This window comes from Trichechus manatus, unplaced genomic scaffold, assembly GCF_000243295.1.
Source record: "Trichechus manatus latirostris isolate Lorelei unplaced genomic scaffold, TriManLat1.0 scaffold00120, whole genome shotgun sequence".
NCBI lineage: Eukaryota > Metazoa > Chordata > Mammalia > Sirenia > Trichechidae > Trichechus > Trichechus manatus.
In genome coordinates, this window is record NW_004444056.1 from 2,178,590 (window position 1) to 2,186,179 (window position 7,590).

Consider the following 7,590-nt stretch of genomic DNA (forward strand, 5'->3'; position numbering starts at 1 on the left):
TTTGAAATCTTCTGTTTAGCTCTTTTACTTCATCATTTCTTCCTTTCTCTTTAGCTACTCTACGTTAATGAGCAAGTTTCAGAGTCTCTTCTGACATCCATTTTGGTCTTTTCTTTCTTTCCTGTCTTTTTTAATTGCCTCTTGCTTTCTTGATGTATGACATCCCTGATGTCTTTCCACAACTCATCTGATTCTGGGTCGTTAGTGTTCAATGCGTCAAATCTATTCTTGAGATGGTCTCTAAATTCAGGTGGGATATACTCAAGGTCATACTTTGGCTCTTGTGGACTTGTTATAATTTTCTTCAACTTCAACTTGAACTTGCGTATGAGCAATTGATGGTCTGTTCCACAGTCGGCCCCTGGCCTTGTTCTGACTGTTGATATTGAACTTTTCCATTGTCTGTTTCCGCAGATGTAGTTGATGTGATTCCTGTGTATTCTATCTGGTGAGGTCCATGTGTATAGTCGCCATTTATGTTGTTTAAAAAACGTATTTGCAATGAAAAAGTCTTAGGTCTTGCAAAATTCTATCATGTGAGCTCCAGCATCATTTCTTTCATCAAGGCCATATTTTCCAACTACCAATCCTTCATTTCTAACTTTCACATTCCAATCACCAGTAATTTTCAATGCATCTTGATTGCATGTTTGATCAATTTCAGACTGCTGAGATTGGTAAAAATCTTCAATTTCTTCATTTTTGGCATTAGTGGTTGGTGCATATATTTGAATAACAGTCATATTAACCGGTCTTCCTTGTAGGCATATGGATATTATCCTATCACTGACAGCGTTGTACTTCAGGATAGACCTTGAAATGTTCTTTATATAACTTTATGAACTATTTTATGCCAATTGGCTGAGATGTCCAATGAGACTATGGTCCTAATCCTTCAAACCCAGAAATCCAATCCTGCAATGTGTTTGATGATGTCTAAGACATATCCATAACTGTGTCCCTTAGGTGCTTTATTATATATATGAATATATGTACATATATTCACATACATGCATATACATATGCATACGCATACATATACACACATATATACATATCTATACACATAAACGACTGCATACATACATATATACCCACACACATATTTTTGGGTTGTTTCTGGTGTTGTTTCAAAATTATATATGCCAAAGCAATTACCAACAGGTTCTTTTTTCTTGTGTACTTTTTAGTGACATCATTTACCTACATCAAGCTGTGTACACCTCATCCTCATTCAGTGTTATCTTTCCCATCACCAGAAATAACAAGTGCCTACTATCTAGAGAGTAATTCCCCTCTTGCCCCCCCCATCCCTGGTAACTACTAATGAATATTAGTTTCTGTATACTTACTTGTACATGTCATTTCATAAAGGTTAAAACATACAATATTTGTTTTTTTGTGATTGACTTATTTCACCCAACATAATGCCCTCCAAGTTCATTCATGTTCCAAGATGCTTTGGAACTCATTTTTCTTTATCACTGAGTAGTAGTATTCCATTGTATGTATGTGCTACATTTTACTTATAGAGATATGTTGAACATAAGTGTGCATATATAAAATCCAACGGATTTTTGAGTGTTAATCTTGTATCTTGCAACTTCACTGAATTCTTCTATTAGTTCAAGACCCTTTCTTGTGGATTCTTTGGGATTTTCTATATATAGGATCATGTCTGCAAATAGAGACAGTTTTATTTCTTTCTTTCCAATTGGTATCACTTTTACTTCTTTTTCTCGCCTTATTGCTCCGGCTAAGATTTTCAGTACAATATTAAATAGAAGTGGTGATATCAGACATTCTTGTCTCATTCTCATTCTTGAGGGGAAGACTCTCAGTCTTTTTACATTGAGTATAATGTTGGCTGTTGATTTTTCATAAATCCTTTAATCATGTTCAGGAAATTTCCTTCTATTCCTATCTTATTGAGAGTTTTTATCAGAAATGGGTACTGAATTTTATCAAACCCCTTTTCTGCATCTATTGAGATGATCATGTGGTTCTTTTGCTTTACTCTATTAATGTGGTAAATTACATTGATAGATTTTATAATGTTGAACCATCCTGGCATCCCTGGAATAAATCCCATTTTGGTTATGGTGTAATTCTTTTAATATGTTGTTGGATTCTGTTCACTAGTATTTTGTTGAGAATTTTTGCATCAGTGTTCATGAGGGATATTTGTCTGTAGTCTTCTTATGATGTTTTGGTCTTGTTTAGGTATCAGGGTAATGCTGGCTTCATAGAATGATTTAGGAAGTATTTCTTCTTCTTCTATATTTTGGAAGACTTTGAGTAGGATTGGTGTTAGTTCTTCTCTGAATGTTTGGTAAAATTCCCCAGTAAAGCCATCTGGTCCAGGACTTTTTTGTTGGTAAATTTTTGATTACTGATTCAATCTCTTCTCTTGTTATGGGTTTGTTGAGATTTTCAGCTTCTTTTTGTGTTAGTTTAAGTAGGTTATGTGTTTCTAAGAATTTGTCCATTTCATCTAAGCTGTCAAGTTAACTGGAGTACAGTTTTTCATTGTATTCTGTTATGAGCGTTTTTATTTCTGTTGGATCTGTTGTAACATCTCCACCCTCATTCCTTAATCTGGTTATTTGTATCCTCTCACCTTCTTTCTTTGTCAGTCTAGCTAGAGGTATGTCGATTTTATTGATCTTTTCAGAGAACCAACTTTTGGTCTTGTTGATTCTTTCTATTGTTTTTCTATTCTCTATTTCATTTATTTCTGCTCTGATCTTAACAATTTCCTTTCTTCTGGTAGAGTATAATGTTGGCTCTTGATTTTTGCTCTTTTTTTTTAGTTTTTTCAAGTTGTAGATTTAGACTGTTGATTTGAGGCCTTTCTTCTTTTTTGAGGTAGGTATTTCTTGCTATAAATTTCTCTCTAATGAATGCCTTTGCCACATCCCATAGGTTTTGGTATGTTGTGTTTTTCATTTTCATTTAACTCCAAGTATTTTTTTATTTTGTTTTTTAATTCTTCCTTGACTCATTTGGTTGTTTAGTAGTATGTTATTTAGTTTCCAACTGTTTGTGTGTTTTCCATTCTTCTCTGGATTATTAATTTATAGTTTTATTCCTTTATGATCAAAGAAGATACTTTGTTTCATTTCAATCTTTTTAAATTTGTTGAAGCTTGTTTTGTGACCTAGCATATGGTCAATTCTGGATAATGACCCATGTGCACTAGAGAAAAATCTGTATTGTTCTGATGTGGGATAGAGAGTTCTATTTATGGCTATTAGATCTCATTGGTTTAGTCCTCTATATCCTTGCTGATCTTCTTTCTGGAAGTCTGCCAACAGAACTTTTAAAGAACTCCTCTGGGCTGGGCCACAAGAGACAAGTGATGAGGTGGGAGAATTAATGTGGGGTAAGAGGAATATGAGAAATCCCTGGATGGTACAAACGGTTAAGTGCTTGACTACTAGCCAAAAGCTTGGTGGTTCAGACCCACCCTGAGGTGCCTTGGAAGACAGACCTTGTGATCTGTTTCCAAAAGGTCACAGCCTTGACAACCCTATGGAGCAGTTCTACTCTGCACACATGGGACTGGCATAAGTCAGAATCAACTTGATGGCAACTAACAACAATAGGAGGAGTATCAGGCCAGACAAGGGTAAGGAGAAGGCATCTGTTTGGGGTGGGCCTCTGAAAGGCAGAGATCAAGGGCCTTCTTGGGAGAGGACAGAGTGGACCCAGGCTGGGGTGAAGAAGGATGGACGCTAGCTCTGAAGGGGGGCCTTGGACATTGTCCTCTGTCTACGTGCTTTAGCAAGAGTCACCCTTCACCTGTCTACAGAAGGGCATCCTGCACTTGGTGTCAAAGAAAAAAAATCTCATACTCTGTTGGGAGTGAAAGAAAAGAAGTTTTATTGTGGAATAATACAGCTTGAGCTGAGTAGTACTAAGTTTAAAAAAAAAAAAATGTTCCCTTGATAGCCACCCCGTGGCCTGGTACACTCTTGGCTCCCACGTCTGGAGGCCTGGTCTCCCACGCGCAGGCTCCCAGAGGCCAGATAGAGGAAGTGGGAGGGGCACCACAGAGGGGTTGGAAGTTCTGTCAAGGCCTCTCCCTGGGACCATGGGGTCCCCAGCGGGCCAGGGCAGTCAGGGCTCTTCCCTGCTTGTCAGCCAATCAGCTTCTTCAGGAAGGCCTCCAGCTGGTCCTTGTCCTTGATGCTCACAAACTTGTCCACCACATCCCTATTCTTTTTTTTTTTTTTTGCTGATTTTACTTATTTATTTGAATTGTGTATTTGTTTTTTTTTGTTGTTGTTGTGCTTTAGGTGAAATTAGTTTCTCATTAATTAAACAATTAATACACATATTGTTTTGTGATATTTGTTGCCAACACCATGACGTGTCAACACTCTCCCCTTCTCAATCTTGGGTTCCCATTACTAGCCTTCATATCCCCTCCTGCCTTCTCCTCATTGCTCCCAGACTGGTGTGCCCATTTAGTCTCATTTTATTTTATGGGCCTGTCTAATATTTGGCTGAAGGGTGAACCTCAGAAGTGACTTCAGTGCTGAGTTAAAAGGCTGTCCAGGAGCCATACTTTCAGGGTTTTTCCAGTCTTTGTCAGACCAGTACGTCTGGTCTTTTTTTGTGATTCAGAGTTTTGTCCCACATTCTTCTCCAGCTCTGTCCAGGACCCTCTACTACGATCTCTGTTAGAGCAGTCAGTGGTGGTAGCCAGGCACCTTCCAGTTGTGTTGGACTCAGTCTGGTAGAGGCTGTGGTAGTTCTGTGATTTTATTAGTATTTTTTTAATTGTGTGGAGATTTTATTTCTTTATTATTGTACTTTAGATGAAGGTTTACAGAGCAAATTAGTTTCTTATTAAACAATTAATACACATATTGCTTTGTGACATTGGTTGCCAACCCCACAACATGTCAACACTCTCCCCTTCTTGACCTTGGGTTCCCCATTACCAGCTTTCTTGCCCCCTCCTGCCTTCTCATCCTTGCCCCTGGGCTGGTGTGCCCATTTAGTCTCATTTTGTTTTATGGGCCTGTCTAATGTTTGGCTGAAGGATGAACCTCAGGAGTGACTTCAGTACTGAGTTAAAAGGGTGTCCAGGGGCATACTCTTGGGGTTTCTCCAGTCTCTGTCAGACCAGTAAGTCTGGTCTTTTTTTTGTGAGTTAGAATTTTGTTCTACATTTTTCTCCAGCTCTGTCCAGGACCCTCTGTTGTGATCCCTGTCAGAGTAGTCAGTGGTGGTAGCCGGGCACCATCTAGTTGTGCTGGACTCAGTCTGGTGGAACACATTCCCATTCTTGATGGCCAGCACGGTAGACACAGCAGACACCTCATACTCGGTGAGTTAAAACGGTGTCCGGGAGCCATATTGATCTGTGTGGTCATCAATATCCACCTTGACCATCACAACTTTCCTGGGCTGCTTGACCACTATCTTTTTTAACCTCAGCCCCAGGATCTTGCAGGGGTCACACCACTGTGCATGGAAATTCACAACCACTGGTGTTTCACTGTTGACAACTGAAAGTCAGGCGGATCCTGGATGTTAAAGTTGTAGTTTAGTTTCTGGTGGTGTGTATTGTCCAGGCTGGGCTGGGTGTTGCTGGCAGACCACCACTATGGCACTATGGGATCTGCAGGGCCCCATATGTGAGGGGGGCCCACCGACCCTGAGGGGGCTTCCTGGAGATGACTGAGGCCAGGAACCTCCTCAGAAGAAGTTGAGCCATCTCCCTGCACCAGGAGGAAAGGGATGCACAGCACAGCCCTTCCCACCCTTCAAGGCACTCTTTCTATCTCTTAGGGAGTCAGAGGTTTTTATGCATACAGAACAAAGGAAAAGTAAAGGGGGTTAGATAAGATCAGCTTCAGCTTTGGAGTCCTTTGAAATGTAAAGGTCAGCCACTTGGCTAGGAGGAAATGAGTTACCACCTAGGTAAGTGGCACCAGCCAGTTCGGTTACAGTAGTCTTCCCTTATCCGTGGTTTAGTTTTTCATGGTTTCAGTTATCCTCAGTGAACCATGGTCTGAAAATATTAAATGGAAAATTCCAGAAATAAACAATCCATAAGTTTTAAATTGCTCGCCATTCTGAGTAGCATGATGAAATCTTTCACCGTCCCACTCAGGCTGGCCCTGGATGTGAATCATCTCTTTGTCCAGCTCTTTGTCCAGCGTATCCACATTGTATATGCTACCTGCCTTAGTCGCCGGTTATCAGATCAACTGTCTGGTATGGCAGAGCTTGTGTTCAAGTAACCCTTATTTCACTTAATAATGGCCCCAAATCGCAAGAGTAGTGATGCTGGCAATTTGGATATGCCAAAGTTATTGTAGTTAATCTGTTACTGTGCCTAATTGATAAATTAAACTTTATCATAGGTATGTATGTATAGGAAAAAACACAGTATATATAGGGTTTGGTACTATCCACAGTTTCAGGTATCCACTGATAGTCTTGAGACTATCCCCCTGTGGATAAGGAGGGGGGACTACGGTATACATATTCTTCCTAGGAACAAGTTGTTTACATCCTGACACATTTCTTTCCGGAGACAAACTGTTTACCTTCTGACCTTTTATTATGTCCTGACGTGAGTGCCTCCATGTTTGAAATTTTCCATCTACTATGGTGTTCCCTGGAGCCCTGGTGGCACAGTGGTTAAGAGCTGGCTGCTAACCAAAAGGTTGGCAGTTTGAATCCACCAGGTACTCCCTGGAAACCCTATGGGGCAGTTCTACTCTGTCCTATAGGGTTCCTGTGAGTCAGAATTGACTCCACGGCAACGGTTTTTTTAATTTATTTTTATGGTGTCCCCAGGCATGGCCCGCTGTGGTGGCACTCTGGAGCCTGATTGAACAATAGAGGCAGTAAGCCTGCTGGACTGGAACTGGGCTCAGCCTCGGCCGGAGCACTGACTGACAAGCTGGGGAGGGATCCACTCGTAAAGCACCCTGGAGCTCCCTGGGCAGCAAGGAGTGTCCACTGCCCTGGCTTTGAGAACTGAGGGCCCCACGACGTGAGTACTGCCAGGACCTAGTGGTACAAGGCTAGCACCGAGCTAGGTCCAAGGCAGCTGGTGGGGAAGAACTTGAGGCGAGAGAGAGGTAGAAAAGAGGCAACCCAGAAGGCTGGCCCGGAGCCTGGGAGAGGAGCCGGACAAGGCGGGGCTGAGCCCCTGCTGTTGGGCCCCTCACCAACATCCCTCTGCCCCCTACCCCAACCGCCTAGCAAGGTGAATGCAGGCCCTCAGGAAACTCCAGGGAATCCATGTTGTGCAACAAGAGACGGTGGAAACAGTGATGGAACAGCCTGGAAGCCGCCTTGACTCCTGGAATCTGGCTGTACCGGTGCTGCAAGCAGTACACAAGTGAGCTGGATCACCGGGGAATGGCCTGGCTGGCAGTGCTCACCACTACTTCCGAGAGAGGACCAGCAGGAACGTGCGTGCCCAGTGCTGTGCCTCCACTAACCACGGCTGTGCTGCGGTGGTCTCCAGGCACTGGGAAAGCATTGCCAGAAAAGGGTTGTGAGCCACCCAAGGATGGAGGGTGGAAGGGAGGTCCTTGCCTACCCCCAAGTGCCATA

The 7,590-nt window shown here is 42.1% G+C and overlaps 1 pseudogene; it reads right to left on the bottom strand.

Annotated features, from left to right (window-relative positions):
- Positions 1 to 4,142: 4,142 nt before the first annotated feature.
- LOC101357491 (thioredoxin, mitochondrial-like) lies at positions 4,143 to 5,764 on the bottom strand (annotated as a pseudogene).
- Positions 5,765 to 7,590: the final 1,826 nt, after the last annotated feature.